Source organism: Phascolarctos cinereus, unplaced genomic scaffold, assembly GCF_003287225.1.
Source record: "Phascolarctos cinereus isolate Bilbo 61053 unplaced genomic scaffold, phaCin_HiC Scaffold_726;HRSCAF=1367, whole genome shotgun sequence".
NCBI classification, from domain to species: domain Eukaryota; kingdom Metazoa; phylum Chordata; class Mammalia; order Diprotodontia; family Phascolarctidae; genus Phascolarctos; species Phascolarctos cinereus.
Genome location: NW_027556098.1, coordinates 207,831,524 through 207,854,253, shown reverse-complemented (window position 1 = coordinate 207,854,253; position 22,730 = coordinate 207,831,524). Strand labels below are relative to the sequence as shown.

At 39.7% G+C, this 22,730-nt stretch overlaps 1 protein-coding gene across 3 annotated transcripts in view; it reads right to left on the bottom strand.

The window, feature by feature from the left end:
- Window positions 1-22,242, bottom strand: part of ZNF385B (zinc finger protein 385B) — a 521,452-nt gene extending 499,210 nt beyond the window's left edge. For 2 of the 3 annotated variants that reach the window (XM_078146952.1, XM_078146953.1), the window contains exon 1: window positions 22,161-22,242. The gene's annotated coding sequence lies outside the window, so the exon portion shown is untranslated. The remainder of the gene's footprint in view (window positions 1-22,160) is intronic. The other variant, XM_078146954.1, reaches the window with a different exon arrangement.
- Between the last annotated feature and the right edge of the window lie 488 nt (window positions 22,243-22,730).

Genomic DNA, 22,730 nt, shown 5'->3' with positions numbered 1-22,730 from the left:
GCTTTTTACCTGTGAAGTGATTTTTAGTCTCTCTGACTGGAAAACAAGTATTAGCAAACGATATGTGTGGATTTTTTCAATTCTTCCTCTCCCCTCCACCATGGTAGTAGGCCCACTCACTTTTATTTTATTTTATTTTTTTGCTTTTTAGTGAGGCAATCGGGGTTAAGTGACTTGCCCAGGGTCACACACAGCTAGTTAAGTGTCAAGTGTCTGAGGTCACATTTGAACTCAGGTCCTCCTGACTCCAAGGTTGGAACTCTATGCACTGCGCCACCTAGCTGTCCCCCCACTCACTTTTTAATAGATTGCCGCGAACAGGCCCCAGCTGTTCTATAGTACTTCTCAGTATGTTTCACAGCTATTTACCACCCATTAGTGGCCTGATTCTCTCTTCTAAGATCACACACAAAAAAAATGTCTTGAGATATGTGACCCCATGAAAAAAAAAAAGGACAAGATTCAGAGCCAAGCATGCTGAGTGCCAGTCATCACTTTCTGGATAGTTCTGTGACCTTTGGCAAGTCTCCTAACCTCTCTGTGCTCCCATTTCCTTGGTAATAAAATGGAGATGACAATGAGGGGAGGTAGGATGTTACAGTGGGAAGAGCACTGGAACAGGGCAGGGTTCTTCCTAGCTTTGGCTCTTCTACTAACTCCGGGGGCAACCTTGAGCAAATCTCTTCACCTTCCTGTGTTTGTTTCCATCCAGGGAAATTGGACTCAGTGATCTCTAAGGTTCCTTTTGACTCAAACATCCTGTGATGACAACAGCGGTCCTGCCGTCCCCAAGGAGTTTTAGAGGACCAAATGAAAATGCTGATAAAAGCCTTTGAAAAGCAGAATGTAAGCTCTCGAGGGCAAGGACTGTCTTATTTCTGTCATGATCTCCAGCATAGTACTTGATAAATCAAAATAAGGATAAGGACTTGACCTGTGATTCCATTAGTATATGGAACTTCCAAGTGTGGAAAGTCTCCCAATGCATGTTCGCACCTTCTCTGCCAACCTTAGGCTTGGACAGATGCCTAGAGCACCAAGGGGTTGAGTGATTTGCCTTGGGTCACATATGGTAGCATGTGTCAGAGACAGAATTTGAAAACAGGTTTCTTGGCAAATAAATGTTGATGACTTTAAGTTAAATGTGCTATACAGAAGTAAGGTCAAATTATTATTTTTTAATTATTTATTTTTATTTATAACAGACCTTCAGCCAGTCCAATACACAGCTTGCGGTAGCATATTCTTCATTATACAAATATCTACTTACAATATGTTACAGATACAAAAGACTGCAGCTAAGTCTCAAAAAAGCAAGTTTGACTCCCCTTAAGAAGGGAAAGAACTCTCAAAGAAAGAGGGAGGGGCCCAGGAGAGGAGAGATGACAGAAGTTACATGAGCAAAGGGCTCCCATTTGTTTCCCTGCAGCCATCCTGAAAACTACTTCAAAATTCACAAAAGTTTTGCCTTGCTTGCTACTTGAAAGTTTGATCTTCCACAGCAATCTTTAGCCTAGCTGCCTGTGACCAGCCCTCTCTGTAGCCATTTGCTATAGTGGCCTATTTACCCTCCGCCCTGGGTTGCAATTGCAATTCATGCCTAACTACTCAAACCAAGACCAAGTCTCCGGTGCCTTTTCCCTTCCAGCAGGGCTTTGTACAAGCAAGGGGAGGAGTTGGATTTCTGACTGTCCCCCAGACCTGAGTGAGCCAGCAGCACACCCTGGGAGCATCCCTGTCCCCCTCATTGGTCCTTACTGCTGCCAACAAGGAAATACTAAATTGGAATGCTCCACCAGGGTGAACCAGCATATCTGAGCCAGTACTCCATGCTCACCTGTGGATACTTAACATGCCGCAGAGCCAACGCTCTTAGCAAAAACAGCAGTAGACCATGAGGAACTGACACTCTAACCTTAAACAAGTTGCAGCCTCTTAGCTTCAGTCTCCTCCTTTGTAAAATAAGACTGGTCATCCTTTTGCCTTTCTTTGAAGCCTCAGAATTTAGCAGGGTGCTTGGCACAAAGTAAATGCTTCATATATGCTTGTTCACTGACTTGCACCACCTTCTTCAAAGTTCTCAGAAGAAAGAGTTATGATTATTCTACCCAAAGTATTACTGAGAAGGAAATGGAAAACCATGCCATTACCTTTGCTGAGAAAACGCCACGGGGCCATGAAGAGTGAGACAGAACAACAAAAAACAACAACAACAAGGCATTACTATTGATGGAGCTGTCATTGCCACCCCTTCTGCTCCACAGGTTTTAATCCTGACTGGGTAACTGAACCCTCCCCACAACGCTGTCCCCCTACTTTGAGGCCAGGATGCAGGTTATACTCATTCATTTGAATTGAGAAAAAGAATAGTGATTGTTCTATTATTTCTATATGTAATCATACTGCAAAGACTTTTGTTAATTCTTTTTTTCTAATCCTTCTAACATGAGAGACTCAGTCACCAAATCTCAGTTAAGTTTCATTAGATGATAGGGCTATAGAGCAGGAGGCACGGAGCATGATGGTGAGCTACAGTTGGTGTGGAGAAGATGTGAGAATGTCAGAGGAGAAGATTATAGTCTTAGAAAAGTCATCGACTTCCTAAGGTATAGGTTTGTTTTTCCAGTCATATCCGACTCTTTGTGACCCAATTTGGGGTTTTCTTGGCTGATACTGGAGTCGTTTGGCATCTCCTTCTCTGGTTCATTTTACAGATGAGGAAACTGAGCAAATAGGGTTAAGTGACTTGCCCAAGGTCACACAGTTAGTGCCTGGGGCCAGATGTGAACTCAGAAAGATGAGTCTCCCTGATTCCAAGCCCAGTGCTCTGCCCCTGGTGTCACCTAACTGGAGGACCTGGATTCAAATGTTGGTTTTGCCGCTTATGGACAAGTCGCTTTACTTCTTCCTGGGCCTCACTTACAGAGAAGGAAGAAAACAGGCCATTATTAAGTACCTGCAATGCACCAGATGCTGTGCTGAGTGCCTAACACAGTATCTCATTTGATCCTCACAATACCCTGGGAGACAGGTGTTATTATACCCATTTTACAGTTAAGGCAGACAGAGGTGATTTGCCCTGTGTTGCACAGCTAGCAAGTGCCTGAGGTCACCTTTTGAACCCAGTTCTTCCTGGTCCCAGGCCCAGCACTCTGCTACACCATCTAGCTGCCTCCTATAAATTAAAGAAATGTCACTAGGTGATCTCTAAATTCCCTCCCAGGTCTGTAACTCAGAGATAGAGAGTGAGAGAAGTAGCAAATCACCAACCTACAACTCGAGCAAGCAAATAAGGAGCATTTAATAAAGTGCCTATGTACCAGGGGACTTTTTTAGGCATTAGAAACATAAAGATGGAAGGAAGACAGTGCCTGCCCTCAAGGAACTTACTGTCTACTGGCTGCTTCCCTTCTTCCCCATTCTCCTCTCCCTGATTAATCCCATCCTAAGAAATTTAAAAATCACATTTAATGAAAAAGCTATTTGCAATATGTCCAGAATAGTCTAGACCCTTAAGTTCATCATGTTGGAAAAATTAAAGCATTAGGGACCTTCAAGCAGCTGTCCTAGAAAGAAAGAAATGGCACCCTGTTTGAGGGGGAGGGGAAAGCCTGGAGGCATAAGGAGGGGAAGCATTTAGAAGGATAGGGATGGAGACTGAATGAGATTTTGCAGAGAAGTCTGGGATGAAACTGGAGTACCTATATCAGGTCAAGTCTGTACCTTCTTTGCAATTTAGAGGCTTAGAGCATTGCCTGAGGGCATTAAGAGATTAAGTGATTTGCCCAGGTGAGACAGATCTGGAATCCAGGGCTTCCTGGATCCACCCCTAATCTTCCATCTACCATGCCAAGCTACCAAGAGTAGAAATTGTAAGGGAAAAATGGATGCCCTGCTCTCTATTTGGGGGTTAAGTTTTCTCTAGGTGAGTGAGAATGGAGAGATGTGAGGACGAGAGGTGGAAAACGTGCAGAAGAAAAATATTGATATGTATAAGTGGTACTGTATTATATTTAGGTGTCTACTATGTGTAGACCACTGTGCTTGGTGCTGGGGGACACAGAGTTGAGATGAGACATGGTGTCTGCTTTCAAATACATAGATTCACACAGAGCAGGAAGGAGCCTTTGAGATCATGTAGTCTAATCTCTTCATTTTTTTAAATTTAATTTTTAGTGTGTGGGATATCTTACCCACTATGCCATACCCATAACTAAGAAAAGGGAAGTATGTTTCAATTTCTGTTCTTTCCTCCCGAGATTAACATGAGTTACAATATGTACCTGTTGACTCCACTGATGCAACATGTGTTCCTCGAGGGCGAGGACTATTTCATATTTGTCTTTCTTTCCCCCGTGCCTAACAGTGCCAGGCATTTAATAGGTATTTAATAAATGCTCATGGATTGACCTTTTGGTGTTTTTGTGCACATTATTTTAAATCACATATTTAGAGGTTAGGAGGCATCTTGAAGCTCACCTAGTCCAATCCCCTCTTTTTAAGTATAGGGCTCAGAAAGTTAAATTGACTTGCCAAATCTCACACGGGTAGTAATGGGCAGAGCTAACCATCCAAATTAAGTTCTCTGACTCCAAATGCACTGTTGTACAGACTGTACCACTGCCTCCTGAAGTCACTGTGTTCTCCTGGTTCATTCCACATCAGTTCACACAAGTCTTTCCATATTCCTCTGAATTCCTCATTCATTTTCATCATAATAAGATCCCATTTTATTCCCATACCACACTATGTTCTGCTAGTCTCCAATCAATGGTCCTCCACTTTGTTTCCAGTTTTCTTACGACCACAAAAAGTGATGCTTAAGAATATTTTCAACCCCTTCATTGTAAAGGTAAAGACCAAGAAAGGCTGAAGAATTGTTCTTTTTCACATAGGCAGCATCAGAGTTGGGGACCTGAACTTAGGTCTCCTGGCTTCAAGTCCAGAACTCCATCCTCAACCCTGCGTTTCCTTAATTATTGTAGGAAAATGGCCAAGAATTGATTTGTCAGGCTTCATTTGTGCTAGTAAAATAAAAATTCTTATTCTAATGGAGACACAGGTTTTCTTAAGACTGAAATTTCTCATTCAGGCTTGCTCAAACAATCTAATTTTATAAAATGAGAGAATTCTATCACTGTGTAACTATTGTTGCATCCCAAATACTCATAGGAAAGTTTACTAGCTGTTAAAATGTCTAGCCACATTTTAATCTTCCATTATTGGAAATCAGCAACCAGCTTTAACAATGAAGTTATTTTGATGATAAAAGCTATGATTTGGTATGAGCAGTTTGTTCTTTGTTACTAAACTTTTATAGGCTGCAAGCTCATTGTTTGAGTTCAAAGCAGCTGTGTCACTGCAGCTCAGCCAAGGATCTGCAAAAGAAATATTGACAAAGATGTGTGATGTAGATGGATGCATTTAAAGATATATAACCTGTCACCTCATCTCTACCTGTTTTCTTAAAAGTATCTAGACATCCTCTGCAAAGGGAAGGGAGGAGTTTCTGACCACAGTTAAATGGGTCACTCTTTCAACCCTCATGTGTAGATGCAAATATGTTTTACTACGAAGGGACCTTGACTGCCCTCCATAAATTCTGGGTAGAATAGAGATGATTCTCTACAGTGGATGAAACTTCCTGCCAAGATAACCACGTACATAACTGTCTTCAGAAGCCAAACACCTGGGTGCGCATATTGGAAGATTGGGAAGAATGACACTTCAGTGAAAGGAGGCTTCAAAGTCAGACTCCCTTCTAATCTCACCTTCCGTCTTTATTGGCCAGCTTCAAACCAGGAAGAAACTAGGTAGAGGAAATTCAATTTCAGGAAAGCTTTGAAAGGGGAAAGGATCCTTAGAGACAGAAGGAAAGGAATGTTAGAGATCAAATAGTCCAACTCCTTCATTTTTATGAAACCAGACCTAAGGTCATTAAGTAACTTGCCTGATATCACACAGTTCATTACACAAATATTTTAAAGCATCTTATGCCTATAGGGTACTGTGTTAAGTAACAGGAAACAAAAGTTTAGCAAACATATGGCCCCTGCCCTCATGAAGTTTACAGACTGCTAGGATGATGTGGCATATATATAAATAATTATAATATAACACAGGTAAACAAGAAGGCTGTGATACACTATGTTTGAGGTTGGAAATTGAACAGTGAAGCCAGGCAAGGTTTCCTAAAAGATAGGGCATTGGAGCTGGGTTTTAAAGCATGGGTAGGAATTCAATAGATGAAGCAGGAGGCCAGCACTAAAGACACAGAGAACAGAATACGCAAAGTTACAGAGGTAGGAAAGTATGAGGTGGGTAGAAAAATAAGAAATCATCCAGTTTGGATGGAATACAGAACATGTGATTGTTGCTGTTCAGTTGGGTCTGACTCCATAACCCATTTGGGGTTTTCTTGGTAAAGATACCAGAGTGGTTTGCCATTTCCTTCTCCAGCTCAAACAGGGTTAAGTGACTTACCCAGGGTCACACAGTTAGTTAAGTGTCTGCGGCCTCATTTGAACTCCGAAAGATGAGTTTTCATGACTTCAGATATAACACTCTATTCACTGCATTACCTAGCTGCCCAGAGGATATGGTAGAGAACAGTGGAAAAAATAATAATAACAGGATTGCCTTCAAGGCTCAGGTCTAGTCCTGTCCATTCTGTGAAGTCTTTCCTATTCTACCCAGTTAAAGTATTCTTTCCCTTCTTAATCATTCCTCAACTTTGTTCACATCTGAATTAGACTTTTATGTCTGCAGCAGAATGGAAGTTCTATGAGGGCAGAGACTATCATTCTTTGGTCTATCTATAACATAACATAATGACTTGCCTATGATTAGGTGCTAAATGTTTGTTAAATTGAATTTGGAAAGGTAGCCAGGTGACAGATTGTGGAGAACATTGAGTGTGAGGCAGAGGAGTTTGAACTTTAATCAGTAAGTAACAGGGAGCCATTGGAGGTCACTGAACAGAGGAGTGATATGACCAGATTTATGAGTAAGGATGATAAGTCTGGTCAATCAGTCATTTCTCAATCGTGTCTGATTCTCCATGACCCCATTTGGAGTTTTCTTGGCAAAGATACTGATGCAGTTTGCCATTTCCTTCTACAGCTCATTTTACAGATGAGAAAACTGAGGCAAACAGGTTAAGTGACTTGCCCAGGGTCACACAGCTAGTAAGCATCTGAGGTCACATTTGAATTCAGGAAGATGAGTCTTCCCAACTCCAGGCCGGGCACTCTATGCACTATGGCACCACCTAGCGCCTACAAGTCTGGTAATGTGTGATAAATTATTCCGAGGGGAAATAGTAAAGGTAAGAAGATCTATTATGAGATTACTGTGATTTTGTATAGTCATGTGCATTAGTAGAACACAGCCTGGGTACCTGGATTCCAGGCACTTCTACTATTCTATGCTGCCTCTGCTTCATGAACAAAAATGCTTCGTGTTGTCAGGATAAGAAGAAGAAAGAGGAAATTCTTTAAACTTTCCCATTACATATACATTCTCACATTCTCCCTCTCTCCTCTCCTTTTCTCTCTCATATATGTGCATGTATATGCATATATCACTTCAAGATTTGCAAAGCATTTTCCTTACAACAACCCTGGGAGGCAGATAACCCAAGTATTATTATTGTAGATAAGGAGATAAAGTATAAAGGGATCTACAGAAAGTCATACAGTTGGTAAGTGATTGAGCTTTTTTTTTTTTTTTGGCTAGGCAATGAGGTTAAGTGACTTGCCCAGAGTCACACAGCTAGTGAATGTTATGTGTCTGAAGCCAGATTTGAACTCAGGTCCTCCTGACCTCAGGGGTGCTCTATCCACTGCGCCACCTAGCTGCCCCTCGTGATTGAGCTTTGATTTGACCCCAGGTCCTTGCATGAAATACAAATAGTTTTGGAAGAGACAAAAAAATATGAGAAGACTAGAGGAAGAAATCTCTGTTCTCCAGGTTATCAGGCAGAATGAGAGGATTTCAAGGAGGGAAAAAAAAGAAAGGGATAGTAAAGGAAGAGAATTCTCACCTCTTATAAGAAGGTTGCAGGATAGGAGAATGTAAAACAGAAAAATAAAGGAAAAAAGAAGACAAGTCAATATCAGAAGGTGATGCTTATGAGGTTTATATAAGGCCTAGGATGGTTAAGTAACTTGCCTGATATCACATAGCTAATTAAACAAATATTGAGAGGCTTCAACCATTCTAGGAGAAAGCTGCCCTCATGTCCCAAGGAAAGGTGACATCAGTCCTCAGATGCCATCAAGTAACAGTAAGAAGAGAAGAGATGAGGAATGGGTACTAGTAGCATCCTATTGAGGGCACTCAAGGCAACAATTTACAACAGAGATGGTATAGATGTGTCCCCAAAAGACAACAGTCATTATAGAGTTCCATCCGTGAACTGTAATATCGGAAAGGGATTACCTGTTTATAGTAACCCATGTAGTAACAAATGATACTACTAGAAAGAGCCTAGAAAGAATTGCTAAGGATTATTGATTCCTAGACAAAAAATAATGTTTTTAGGGGCACAGTGTCTTCATTCATTAAAGATTGGAGATTCAGAAAAGAAAGGCTTATTTGGAAAGTAAATAGCTGGCTAGGAAAGTGACTTTCTATCATAGAAGTTATAATAAATAAGAAAACTCTGATATGCACTATAAATTTTGAGAGAAGACATTTCAAAGGATTCAAAGAATAGGTGGTTTTTCAATAGACTAATATTTTTCAAAGGAAGCTCATCTAAGAGGGTTAGGAATTTCTCAGAAATAAAATTCTGATAACAAAAGCCTCATAAGGACCCTCATAAAGAGGAAAAGGAGGAATACACTTACAAGAGTGATGCAGCTAAAAAGAATTCACTTATCTACTCAGATTTTAACCAAGTAGATGGTTTTTTAAAAGTTAATATGACCCTGTAATAGGAAGAGGTACTAGGGAGTCACTCGAGTTGACCAGGTGGGGAGTGACAAGACCTTATCAACCCTTAAAGAAAATCACTTTGGCACTTGTGAGGATTAGACTGGGGAGAGACTTAAGGCAGGAAGACAAATTAAGAGACCTTTGCAATAGGCCAGGTAATGTCTATACATGTATACAGCAAATCATTTGACCAAATCTTTGATGTTACACTTGTGGATTAGACAGAGAAATATGGGTTACATGACAGTACAATTAATTAAGTGGCTGAATAACTATACTAAAAGAGTAGTCATTAATGGTTCACTGTCAACTTGGAAAGTTTCTGATGACAAAGCCCCAGGATCAGTACTTGATCCTATGCTAATCAATACTTTCATAAATTATTCTCTATGAAGATATTGAACACTTATCAGATTTTCAGATGAGGCAAAGCCAGGAGGGATAGCTAACAGCATAAAAGGATTCAAAAAAGGTCTTGGCGGATGAAACTGAATAAAAGGAAATATAATTGGGGAAAAATGTAAAGGTTTACACTTAAGTTCAAAAAATAATTTCAGAAGTATAGGATAGGGTAGCATGGGAAGATAAGCTCTTTTTTGAAAAGACTTGGATAGCTTAATGGACTTAAGGATCAATAAAATAAAAAATACAAAGTGGTAGCCCCCCTCCAAAGTTAATACTAACTTTGCCTTTATTGAGAGGAACATACTATCTAGAATAAGGGAGATGATAGTATCACTATACTATAGCCTAATTAATCAATTAATATTTGATTCATCAGAACATAAGGAGAACATTGTGTTTTGCTCTGGGTACAACATTTTAGGAAAACCACAAATAAGCTAAAACATTCCAGAAGAGGGCAACCAGAATGGTAAGAGGTGTGGAGAACAGTTCATTTGCTATTAAAGATGTAGGTGCTTAACCTGGAGAAGAAACAGTCTGCAGGAGGAACAGAAAGCATGTCCAAATATTTGAAGGGCTTCCTTGTGGAACAGAGATAAGAATTGTTGCCTTTGACTCCAGGTGGTACGGATTGCACAGGGGCACTTGACTCACCCTCCATCATCAAGTTTTATGGCACCGATCTCTCGTATGTCTCCAATCTTTTTGAGAACTCGCTTCCCTTTTTCAGGGTCTCTACTGGATCATCAACCATACCATGCCTTTTAATCATAAGTATTTGCTCCACCCCACTTTAGACCCTCATTTCTCTGTATACTTTCTCACTTGATGATCTCATCCACCTCTATGGATTCAATTATCATCTCTATGCTGATGATTCTTTAATCTCTCTCAAGTTCCCATTCCATATCTCAAACCAGATGTTCTCCAGGCATCACAAACCCAACATATCTAAAATGGAACTCATCTTCCCTCTTAAACCCACCCTTTCTCCAAACTGCCCTATCTTTGGTTCTACACCACCCTCCTTCTAACAACCCAGATGCAAAATCTCAGTCATCTTTTTTTCCCATTTTTCCTCAATTAATTGTAGCCATTTCTAACCAGTTGTTAAGTCTTATTATTTCTACCTCCACAACATCTCCCCTCCACTTCTTGCTGTACATTCACACTGCCATCATCCTAGTAGAGCTCTTACTACATCTTTCTAGCTGCTTCCAGAATCTCCCTTATCCAAAGCATCCTTCACATAGCTGCTGCCAAAATATGACTAAAGTACAGTTCTGCCTGTGTTATTTCGCCGATGAAGAATTTTGAGCTGTTTGACCTCTTGGACAAAACACAGGCTCCTCAGCTTGGTATTTACAGTTTTTGATGGTGCAGCTACAGCATACCTTACGGACTTCACATTAGCCAGACTAGCCTACTTCCTGCCCCCCAAACTTAGCACTCCATTTCCTGACACCATGATTTTATATAGACCATTCTATATGCCTGGAACAGACTTTCTTTTCACCTCTACCTCTTAATTCAAAAGAACATTGAAATGCTTGCTATATGCTAGGCACTGTCCTAGTCACTGGAGATACAAAGACAAAAAATCAAGAGTCCCTACTCTCAAGAACCTATGGGGGGGAGTGTGTTTTGGTGAGGTGGGGAGGGTGCACATAATACAATGTGTAAAAAAAGAAGATACATAGCATATAAAAGTAATTAAAATTAATTTCAAGATAACTTGAGGAGAACAGAAAAAGCCTTAGGCTGGATAAAAGCTCAGTACCTGGAAGAAAGCTAGGGATTCCAAAAGGTTGGGGAAAGATTATTTTAGGTATGGGAAATAGCATTTGCAAAAAACACGAGGCAGAAGATGAATGGTATTTACAGTGAACAAATAAGATAGTTTTGTCAGAATGCAAAATACTGAGCAGGAGTAATATGAAATATCCGGAAATGTAAGCTAGAGCCAGATTGTAAAGGCTTTTCAATACAGTCTATGCTCCATATTAGAAGCAACAGAGAGCTACCGTAACTTTTTGAGCAGGGGATGAGTGTAGTCAGAATCCTTAGTAGACACAACTTCCCACTGGAAGCCTTTCTCGATCTCCCCAATGTTAGCTGTTTCTAACTGTTCAAATCATATTCCAATTGTTTATTGGTATGTTTAATCTGACAACACCCCCCCCCCTTCCTGAGAGTGTATTTCTGTGAAGACAAGAACTGATTTTTTGTTTTTGTTTTTTTGCCTATGCACACACACACACACACACACACACACACACACACACACACACACACCACACACATATATATACACACACATATATATTCTTTCTCCCTCTCATTTCTTCAGTATGGGCAACTCCAATTGAGGAAACTACAATCAATTGAAGATTGGCACCTTCTCTGCACTATTGTGTCTTCAAGGGATGTTGCCTGGGGAACTGAGACATTAAGTGATTTGCTCAGGGTCACATAGGCAGTATATGTCAGATTTGAGGTTAGTTCTCTATCAATTACCCCATGCTGACTCTCTATTTAGGAGCATTTAATAAATTATTGTTGTTGAATTCCAAATTACCTTTATTATCCTATTTTTACCTTGCCCTTCCATCTACCTCTCCCTTTTTCTACTTTATTTTTCCCCAAATGACAAGGAGCCTCTCATATTCTGTCTCAGCTTTCACCCACTGCCATGGAGGGAGCTTTCTTTATCCTAGTTGGGGAGTATTGGTTGTTCAGCACTGGCTCATCCGTAAGTCATTATATCTCCCAGATCTTAGAAGATCATTCCATGGCAGGGCAATGGAATATTGTACACAATTAAATTCACCAATGGACCAGGCTACCTAGAGATTACCACTTTGATTATCAGTCTATCCACACTCCCTAAATCAAGGTTTGTCCTAGGGCTGACCTGGATCATACTGGGGAGACTCATACCTGAAAATATCCACAAACATTTGAGGAAGTATATCCAATCAATGGCCAGGAACACGTACACTAACACACCAAGTTTCATACCACTTTAATAATTTTCACTCCCTGTTCTTACCCTAATGTTCTCTTCATGTTCTCTGCATGCATTCAGTAACTGCCCCATACTCTGTGGCAAACACCCAGGAACCATTTTAACATCATATCTATTCCACAAATACCAGTTATGGCTGTGATAATTTAGAACAAGTGTATGTTTTGGCCAGAGGTAGGGAGCAAGAGAGGGAGAGTTAAGGGGAAGACATTTCAATGTATTAAAATTCTATGTGCCTGGGATTAATTTCTAACGTAATTCTGACAGTGTAAAACATGCAGAATTTTGATGTCTAAATTGCTTTGGTCTTTGAGTAACTTCCTCCTCTCTGAACTTGAGTTTTCTCATCTGTAAAGTAGAAATAAGAATATTTTCTTTACCTATTTCTCAGGGCTATTGGAAGAAAAGTACTTCATGAACCTTAAAGCATTATAGAAATGAGTTAACATTGGTGAATTACTGGTTGAGTCATAGACAGCACAGTTTAAACCCTGGAGAGATTTTATCTCTTTTTTCTTAAATGCTCAAAATTTTAGTTCTTTTTAAGGCCTTGATTCAAAATTATTGTGATATAAATGTAAGGCACTGCCCCTTTATTTTGTGGGCATTTTATTTACCAAAAAGGGCAGAAAAAGTACTATGAAAAAAACTGAGGGAAAAAAAAACAGTTTAAGCAGAAACATGGACAGTTCTTGAGTACCTGAGAGAAAGCAGCTCTTGCTGGTGGTAAAAATGGTGGCAGCACATTGTCTCCCAACAAGTAACTTACATATGACTCTTTTTAGGTTTACAGCTGGGAAACTAAATTTAAAAAAAACCTGTTTGGGAAACTATGTGACAACTGTGTATTGTCTATTTATGACATATCTGACAAAAATGTGGATTTTGAGTTTCTCAATCTAAGTGAGTGACTACACATGAGAAGGCCCTAATTTGATGCAAGGAAGATATTGAGAGAGACCAGAGTCAAAGCTGACAAGAGAAACTATTTACATTAGCTAAGATATCAGAAGAGAGAATACAGAACACAAAGGCAATGGAGCTAAGAAGCCAGGAGAAGCAAAACTCAGCTGAGACCAGCTGCCTAGAGACAGGCTCTGCAGCTGATGTGGGGAACTGCTCTGACTGGAGGAAATCTCTGATGCTGGGAGTTGACTGGAGAAAACAGATTTTCTTCTGTTTGAAGACCCAATTGTGAAAAAGGTTCCTTGCTCTTTAGTGCCATCCGCAGCTTGAAAGAGGGAAAATCCTTCAGAAACTTGCCTACATTGCCTTTATTGACTAGGACTTGACAGGGAGAAACCTTTCAAAGCATGGAGAGCAGTTCCGAATAGTTTTGCAGGTCCATAGTTTAAAGGAACTGCTTTTCACTCAAAAGGTGTAATACTACCTCAGCAGCCAAGCAAAGGAGAAGACTATGGAGGAAAATGGAAAGGGAGAGGGGGAGGGCCATTCACTATATCAGGATAGCAATAGAGAACAGATCTGTAATTTCAGTAGTGTAGGGAATTCCCCTGTGAAGGTATTCATATCAATGCATATCAGCACCTTCTTTTCAACTTATAGTTTAAGAGAGTTGCTCAGATCACTAAGAGATTAAATTACCTATCTGGGGGCACAATGCCAGTGTATCAGAGGTAGGATTTGAATCCAGGTATTCCTGGCCTTGAGGCTCTCCATCTATGCCACATTACCTGTCATATGTTAATATATACAGGGGAACTTGTGTTCATTGTTTTGGTTAAACAGGTACAGTATTATAAATTTAATAGAGAAAACATGGATAAAAGATTGACCATGAAATCAGAAAGACCTGGATTCCAGTTCTGACCATGATTCGTATCACAACTCACTCGGTAGTGCACTCAGGTAGGCTGCACAATGGGCATTGAGTGTCGAGCTTGGAATCAGGAAGACGCAAGTTCAACCCTATTTCAGATACTCACTAGCTGTGTTAACACTGAGCAAGTCACTTAACCTCTATCTGCCTCAGTTTCCTCCTCTGGAAATAATAATATGGAAATAATAATATCACTTACCTCCCAGAGTTGCAGATATAAAATGAAATCATATTTATAAAGTACTTTGTAAACTCTTAAGTACTATGCTAGTATTATTATTACTAAGACTACAAGTTATACAAGAGGGGATTTCCACAGCAAGGAGTTCTGTGGATCAATAAAATCACAGAACCAGAATTGTTTTAAATCAATATAACTAATCTACACGCAAGTATATGTGTTTATTGGTATGATCTTGTTTCATATCCATGAATCCTGAAGAACAGATAGACACTGGCACAGTAAAGTTTCCCTCCATATCATACATGATTATGTGAATAAGAAATATTATGATTTGTAAAAATGTTATTTTAAGAGATACACCATCCCTTCTCTCTCTCCTCCATGCAGACAACTTTACAATATATCACTTCTTTTCCAACATCTACCAACAGGAAGGTACAAAACTGAGGTCCTGTTAAATTCCTTAAAGGCACACACAATTCTGAAAGCATGTGCATTAGAAGCTATTTGTTAACTTACTCAGCCCCTTCTGAAAATCCTGAAGCAAAGTCAAAACTCAGCAAAGGGTTATACTTCACTAAGATTAAACAAGGTGTTTTCAAGAGTCACTGTGATGTCCTTGCAAGCACACAATGATGCTGTTCCCTTTCATGTGACTGATCACCTAAAGAAAATAAGGAGAGATCAATGAGAAAATACCAGTGAAGGGATTTAAAGATGCAGAGTAAGTTCCAAACTAAACACTCAAAAACTAATGGTTGCCAAAATTTCCCTGGCAAGAGAATGATAATGTACCTATACAGTCTCTGGCATTAATAATTAAATCAGATAATATATCCAATAATGTTATCCATATTAGTTAATATGAAGAAAAACTTAATCATCAGCATTTGATACCTTTGTATATTAAGATATGTAATTACTAACTCATTTTGGGAAATAGGTTTCACTTATGCAAAATCAAAATGTGTTCATGATCACCAATATATCTAGGTATATATAAATATACATACACATATATCAAGATTTATAGATATACACACTGATATTCCAAAACACTCATTATAGAAACATGTATTTAAAGCTGGAAGAGACTTCAAAGTCCATCTAGTCCAATTTCTTCTTTGAGACCTAGAGAGATTGGGATTTGCCCAAGGTCACACAGATAACAGAGCCAGAATTTGAATTTAGGTCTTAACTCCAAATCCTGTGACCTAAGTGCAAATAGCCCCAGACACTAGCAACTCATGGTTTGCATAAATTTTCCTCAACTATAAAATGGGGACAATAAACAGCACCTACCTCTAAGAGTTGTTGTGAGGATAAAATAAGATAATTTTTTTTTAAAAAGCACAGCACAGTTCCTGGCACATAGTAGGCACTGTATATGTGCTTTTTAAAAATTAAAAAAAAATCATACCAAATCATTTCATAGGCATTTTAAGGAAATTATCATAAATAGGCATCATAAAATTCTGAGTACCTTTGGAAGGAATAGCATTACTAGTTAGTGCTTGAAACATACATTAAAGAATTAGCATGATTGCTGGCTTCAATATGCTTAAAATAGTTTTGTTTTGTTTTGTTTTAAATTGGTGATTATGGAAGAAAACAACCGCTGTACTCAAGTGGGGAAAAACTGCCTTGGACTGGATACCAGAATAACAGAGATTTGGTTCTGCCATTGACTACCTGTGGGACCCTGAACATGTCACCTCATTTATAGCCTTAAAAATAGTCATTAAGATCAATCTTGACCTTAAAGAAGGGGAACCTTCCACTTTGCAGTAGATAGGTAGGGGACAAAAAGCACAGAATGTTACAGAATGTAAGATGCAGTTACAGTGTCAGTTGGGTTTTGCTTAACTGATTTTCTTTGTTTCAGCAGACAGTTCACTTGATAATGGTGGTGTGCAGGCTTAGTACACATACAATAATTGTTGTAAAACTGAAGGCATAAATAAAACTTCTTTTAAAAGTAGAATTGGGGTTTTCTCTAATGAAAACACATAAGGTACTACATCTCCTACCTATCATGCCTAAGAAAATTTTCCCACCTGAAAACGATACCAAAATTCAAGATCTTCTGGGATTTCACACAACTTCTCTAAGTTAAATTCCGATTATAATAACAACTTTGGTTTTTGAAAACAAAATGAAGCTTAATTACTAGACCAAATCTAAAAACATTCTAATATATCTTTCTTATTCTCAATTTTCCCAACTGTCAAATGAGAGGATTAGACTAGGTAAACTTAGGGTTCTTTCAGATCTAAAAATCCCTGTGATTCATCCTGACAGAGTTTGTCAATCATACTTATCTATGATGTCATTGGTCCTCTTCCAGAATGAAGACCTAACAACAAGAAGCCAAAAGAACTTTAGAATAGATGGGTGTGCAAACATGACCTTGCCAAAGCCATTTTCCTACATAGTAGCAATAATATGTTATGAAAGTATTTGAAAATATGCAAGCTGTCAAGGATGGTGCCAATTTTAACCAGTACACAAAGAAAATCACAGCTTTCTGTAAAACTTTGCATGTTTTAATGACAAGTAATACTACCTTTGGGTTAAAAAAGTATAAACTTAATTACTTGTATAGCTGGCCATGTTAAAAAAAAAAACACCAAACTCCCCCTTCCCTACCCTGCCCCCATTTCACTGGTTCCTTTTCAGTTGTAATGTTAGGTATATATAACTCACATCAACAGGCTAGAAAAATAAATTTAGAGAAACTGAGTGTTAGATTATTTGAGAAAATTTAATTGGAAGTGATGTTTTGTTTAAACAGCCAAGATTATAGAAATATTTAATTCATGGTTATATTATGGGTCCATTTCAATTTTGAAGGGAGAAAATAATATAAAAACAATCTATTTGCAAATGATCAGCAGGCAGAGATAAACAGTCCTCTCTCAAGTTTCTTCTTAATACTGGTTGTGCATCTACGCTTGAAATTTAGTAGAACCCCACACAAACTTAGGCCTGGTATATTTGGGAGGTTATTACAGGGAGATATCTTCTCTCAGATAATAATAGTTACTTTTACTATTCATTCAACCTTTGTTGTGCTGAGAAGCTTAATGTAATGGCCATGATATTCGGTTCTAAAATGCTGACTCTAATTTTTAGCTTGAGTTAGGAAGGATAAGATTAAATACCTACTCCCTATTAAAAAACAACAGTACTATTTTCTGTCATAAACTCAAAAATATAAATACTTAGAAATTTCATTTTATATCCATTCCCCAAATAAAATGGTTCTCCTAAACTCATGAATATCAATCATTTTTATTTCTTGGTGATAGGATTGTCAACATTAAGGAGCTAAAATGTTTTTCCATAGAAGAAGCATGAAAGCTATATCATTTTTTAAAGATATCAGACCACATATATTTTGATCTATTTCTGCTGTTTATGGGAGCATAGTGTTGGTATGGCATCAAATGGATCAAAAACAAAAGGGTGATTGGTTTTCATTCATATGTACCCAATCACCTACATTTTTGGCTTTTATTGACTTCTAAAAAACACATAAATCTCTTTTCAAGTCAATTATAAATAGTTGAATTTCTTGAAGCTAGGCAAAGGTTATAGTGGTAGTGTATCTATACTTAAGGCCTAATGTTAACTGATTTAATTGAAATGGGTTAGATGAGATCCTATCAGAGGCTTTAGTACTATCCTATCATAAAGAATTTGTCATCTTAAAATAAATTTAAAAATAAATAAATGCAATCAACATTATAGTCTTAATATGAAGCATTCATACTAGAAGTTAGCATATTGTCAAGAAAACCTATACAACAAAAGCTATCCTCACACCCCCATCCCTGTCTTGTACCAACAAAGCCAACACCCATAAACATCCACATACACTTACCAGAAAAGCAACATTAGAGACCACCCAATCCCCATTATTTTGCAGACAAGGAAACTGAGACTCAAAAATATTAAGTGTCATTCCCAAGGATACATAGCTACTAAGTGGCAGTACTGAGCTATAGTCAGTCTCAAAGTTTCCATTCTACAGTCTTTCCTCTACAATATTTTGCCACTTTCACACAACCAAATAAATTCTGTAAGAAGTCAATCAGAACTCCAGAAAACCATGACTAACCAAAAACACTTGTTTCCTATTTTAATTATCTGCTACTCAACTATTATTTCATTCAGCTACCAAGTCTACCTGCCAGATACTTAATAAGGACCCACAAAACCTCAGTTCTATTTAGATTTGATGAGTTAATAGGACTCTTCTTGGAGTTGGGAGTGGAAAAAAACCCAAAAAATAATTTTTGAATGTAAATAGCAAGGAAGTGCACAATAAATGCCAAGTTTTCTTTCTTCCTTTTCTTTTCTTTTTTTTTGTGGGGGAGCTGCTGGTGGTACAGAAACACATTAAGGAAAGGGTATTACAGTGAGTAAAAGTAGTAAGGAAAAAGGAAAAATATAATTTACAGAAGAAAAATATTTTACTGGAAAGTATAAAGCAAGAGAAATTAAAGCTAAAAGGAAACAAAAAATAAAAGCATAGAGTCAACCAAAATCTCCTAGCCTGCTCTCAATCACCTTGCCCTGTGAAACATCTCTCTGGCCAACCACCATTCAAAATAAAAAGCAGCATTAATGCAAATATCAACTATAAAAGTAAGTGCCAGGCAAGGAAGATCCAACTGTGGAAAACCCTCAAATCTGAAAAAGTCATCCACTGTCCCACTCAGTCACTTTCCCATTCCTATTGGCTCCCTCTTTTTTAACCCCTTCATGATGGTAAGAACAGCATTCCACTTGAGGGGCACAATAACAAACACCTGCTGACGGACTTCTGAGGAATAAAAAAGATGGTAGGAAAGAGGGACAGCACTATAGAAGGCAGGAGACATAGAAGCAAAGGTAGACTGAAAATTTAATGTGAATTAAATTTGGAAAGGGAGAAGGACTAAACACAGAAACATGATAGGGGACAGAGGCAAGAAGCCCCCCCCCCCCAAAGTGGCAAGAGAGTAAAACTGAAAAAGAAGATAATAAGAAACAAGTGAAGAAGGAAAAAGGGGAAAGCAAGCAAAGCAAAACAAAACAAAACCCAACACTGCTGTCCACCTCATCTTTACCTGAAGATTAGAAAGACAAAGCACCAATGGAATTAGAAGAGGAACTGCAAAGTAATATCTACTTGCTCAATGGAACAAAGGTTTTTACAAAAATGATACTTAATCCTGCTAGAAGTTAATCACTCTTCAAAATATATGTATAGTCCACTGATGACAACTAATTGACTAACATTGCTCACAACTAGGTCTTTGCAGAACCTGTTCCAGTGACTACATTCCATCTCATGTTCCTTAACCCTCATCCTTGAATATCACAAGTAAATGCTGTTGGATTTTCTTGGCATTTTCTTCCTAATTTTTCTCTAATCCTGCTCTAAATAATAGCAAGTGATGCATGCACAGGTCCCCTTAGTAATGTCAATAAGTGGTGATAGATAGTGCTGAGGTGTTCTGAAGCACTCATATCTTCCTTTATTAGTTACACCTTTTAAAAAGTTATGCTCCGTCAGCAGTCCAAGGAGTCAGTTATATTTTAGCAGCAAGCACTTGTGATACTTCCTTCTCTGGTTTGAGCAGAGATGAGATTTATTTTTCTCCCCCATTTCATTCCCCAATCCTGTGCAATTAGGATAGGTTCAAGTCATGGCTTTTTCTCTATGATTTTTTTTAAATTCTATCATTTCTACATAATGCTTTCCTTAAGTCCACTAAGTAGCATGTACATTAAACTTATATGAAAACCATGAAGGTACCCGGGGCTGAACCTTACTTTTATTATGCATTAAAAATGAAATGCCTAACAAATTAAATACAGGATGAAAGAGGGGTTACACTGCAACTATTTATGGCTTTGTGTCATAATTAGATCATCAAGATGGATTCTTAAGCTAGATATATTCTTTTGTTAGGAAACATATATTTCACTTTTCCGAAGGTTTTTTTTAGCCATAAAAGGAATGAAAAGGCCTGCTAGTAGAAATGCAGAATAGCTAGCTACTCTAACCAAGTAAAAGCTCACATTTTAAAAAGCTCAGAAGACCAAAATGTGCCATGCAAATGGTATGGATTGCTAAAGACATTGACCTATTTGGAATAAACCTGTTATTTTTGTCTTTAAAAAAGTAAATAAATAAGCTTATGCCACACATAAATGTAAGGTTATTACATATGGTATACTAAAGAAAATCCAAGGAAAAGTGAGGGCATTTTGAATGTCAAACATGATTTGAGAAACATTGAAGATTTTTTTTTAATTCAGAACACTGAAGGACAGAAAAATAAAGCATACTGACTTTGCAAAAAGGATGCTTAAATTCAATCAGCGTATTTGCTATAGCGCCATGGAATATGCAGCTGCCAATGCTTTAGACTAGAGGACACTAGCAAACAAATGGCGATGTTTTGGATTTCCCAGTTTATCCCACTTTTTTTCCCCCTGTACCTCCATGAAACTTGTAGGTGCATTGTTGTGATACACAAACAATAAGTAGTCAAGGACAAAACAACAGAAAATCAAACCACAAAATATATCCAAGAAAAGAGAATCTCTCCTCTCCTCCCCTCACAGGAACTTCTGAGAGCTAACAAAGTGATTTTATTTTACGTTTGTAGAGGTGCGCACCCTTGTTAATCATTACCCTGCAATTTGAATTTTTTCAGGCTGTGCCCACCACATCCCCTGACGCCTCCACTTCAGGAACATCCCATCCAGATAAGTATAAAAAAATGTGTTACTTCAAGAGTCGGGGGATGTTAAGGAGATGCACTTTGGGAAAGAAATGTCTTGCCAGCTCCATTCCCCCCTCTGATGGCCCCCGCATCTAACAGTGGTGAAACAGATGGCACTCCCCCCTCCTTCTCCTCTCCCCCCCACCAACCCTTCCGCAATCCCATGTCATCCTCCCACCCAGCTCTGCCACCTTCGCCCTGCTATCTCTACAGTGGGTTTGGCGCTCAGCGCTGGAAACAAGCACAAACTTTGGGGACCTTCTCCCCTCTGCCTCATGCCACCCCACGTCACTGAATCTCCCTTCTCTCCCCACCCACCACCTCCCGTTTGAGCTGGGATCCAGGCTCACTGGAGATTGGAAACGAAGGGCTCGGACTTTTCCTCATAACTAACAGCAATCCCCTCTATGAAAAACTCCCCATCGCTATCCCGTTTTGGACACCGAATATACTCAGACTGGTAACTTCAACTGGCGTTTTCCCCAGCTGAGGGAGAAAGGAGGCGGCTAACAAATGGGTCGCTCTAACTTGCCCTCTCCCCCGTCCCTCTTTCTTCTCTCCTGCCACTTCCAGCGCAGCCTCCCCTCGCTTCGTTGCAAAACTGGGAAACCCCCCTGCTCCTGGCGATCAGCCGGCCCTCCTTCGCCCTCCTGCCTACTTTGCTGCTCCGTGACATTGAGCTCCCCAGAGACGCCTCTGCAGCCGGGAGCAGCAACCCCTATCTAGGGTCATCTATCTACAAGTGGGAAACAGACTCCCTCTAGAGCCACCGGGGGTTGGAGATTAAAGGTACGGGGACAAAGTGCAAACTCTTTGAGGGCGAGAGATCCCCTCTGTTGCCCTTTTTGGCCCCAGGAGGGCACAGGGTGGTGGGGGGAGGGAAGGAAGGAGGAGAGTTGCAGGGCTTTGCAGGGACATTCCCATCTCTGAGGGACACGGGGCAGAGACGCATGCAAAGATGGGAACTGCCTCCCTTACCTTGCAGCACTGGCAGCAGAAGCGTCGGGCTCGGGCTTCTCCAGCTTGTGCGCGGGGCTGTGGGGAAGCTGTTGCTCCTGCTGCTTTGCTGCTGCTGGGAAGACCAGCGAGGCTTAAGGCTGGTGTCAACGCGCAGACGCTCTTTGGCAGCAAACGATTGCTGCTGATGCTCCTGCTCCCGCAGCCGCCGCCACTGCAGCCGCGGCCGGGGCGAAGTAGCCGAGGACCTGACAGCAGCTTCCACGAACTGATCCCCGGGAACTATTCAACTCTTTTCTCCTTAGTGCAGGACTGAAGCGTCCGGCAACAGTCCTGCCAGCTGAGCGCCTGCGCGCCGCCCTGCCCCAAGCCACTCCGCCCCCACACCCCACTTTCCCGAAACCCCAGGTGAGGGGTGTGTACGGCGCTGTCCTGCGTAGCCTCTGTGTGTGTGTGTGTGTGTGTGTGTGTGTGTGTGTGTGTGTGTAAACACGCGCTCATGGGTCTCCCTCTGTGCGTGGGCATGGCTCTGGAGCTGGGGTTCAAAGTATTCCAGTGTAATACTCCCCAAACCCTCGCGCTTGGAAGTGA